This window comes from Mesitornis unicolor, unplaced genomic scaffold, assembly GCF_000695765.1.
Source record: "Mesitornis unicolor isolate BGI_N332 unplaced genomic scaffold, ASM69576v1 scaffold261, whole genome shotgun sequence".
Taxonomy (NCBI): domain Eukaryota; kingdom Metazoa; phylum Chordata; class Aves; order Mesitornithiformes; family Mesitornithidae; genus Mesitornis; species Mesitornis unicolor.
The window spans coordinates 67,069-68,485 of NW_010165638.1; positions in this window are offsets into that span (position 1 = coordinate 67,069).

The window sequence follows — 1,417 nt, forward strand, 5'->3', positions numbered from 1 at the left end:
CCTCCTCCTTCATATTCAAAACTAGTGAGGTCCCATAGTCAAACACCAGTTGACCAAAGCAGTTGTACCCTCAAAGAGCCTGTGAAGACTGAAGATGATGGGCAGTTGTATCCTTCTCTACCAATGCTGGTATACCATGCTCCATTTTGAGTAGTAACTAGACCAAAAAGGTCAGAAAAGTGAACCTTATTTAGTGATGGGCCTTATTTAGTGGCTGTTTCAAGAGTTAACTCAATTTGCCAGCAAGCGTTCATGGGAATTTCAAGAATCAGGTGGGAATCAGGAGCCTGCATTTGTTTCAGTTTACCTGGTGTAAACCCAGCATATGAAAAACCTGCAGCAGACTACAAAAGCCATTTGTAAGCACATGCGGTAGGTTTAATGATTGAGGAGGTCTCTAAAAACTGTAAGTATGCTCTGATCTTCAAAAAAAAGGTTGTAGAATAAAATAGGAGGGAAACTTATGCACACTTCCTCAAGCTTCATATTGCCAAGCTGATGAGTCTGCTACCAGACTCGGTCTGACTGGTCTTGGGAGGAATGCAGGAAATCCAGCTCACATCACTGAACTTCCACTCTGTCGTGCATTAAAAATCCCATCAAAAGCAATGCAAAACCCTTGCTCCTTAGACAACTGTGTCATTACCTGCCCAGGGGTTAAGTTTCTACCTTCCCCCCTCAATCTGAATCTGCTTGTAATATTGGGGTTGAGGGCTAACTACCTTCTTAATTTTGTGTATTTCCTTTAACAGAAACATGAAGCATTCAGACCAATGCTTTGCCTTTTCAGACTCCTCCCAAGTGATGGGTTTCCTATTTTATTTGCTCTAACGTGAAGTGTCAGTGGTCAGCTGTGTTTTATTGGGCCAGTTTGAGGTTCTCTGCTTCTTCTGGTTCTCCTACTTAGAGAAGGATGAACTGGGGCTGGACCAAAAGGCAACCTCCAAATTCAGATCCAAGTTTGATCCTCAATTTGGAGCAAAATTGATTCTTGACCATTTGCACCAGAGAACAAAATGCTACAAGGATATTGATCACTTTGAATCTTTGAGTCTTTCAAATAGATTATTTGAAGACTTTAAATCCTACAAGCTTACACTCTTAAATAAAATTCATTTCAAACTCAATTTAAAGGTTTTAAAATTAATTTTTTTTTTGTGAACAAACAAGCATGGTTGTCTTCTGGCTCTCATGGCTGACTGTGATTTGGGCTCCCAAAAATCCACATGGCTTTTCCGTGGGTTAACAACCTATGAGCTTACGAAGCAGGTTTGTCCCTAAACGAGGGCAAACCTGGCTGGTGATTTTCATGGGAGTCAGCCATCACAGGGTTTTCCATAATTTTCTCAGATTTGAAGATGGCCAACAAATACTTAGCATTTAAGACTTAAGTAACTCAAGAAACAATTAATGTGTA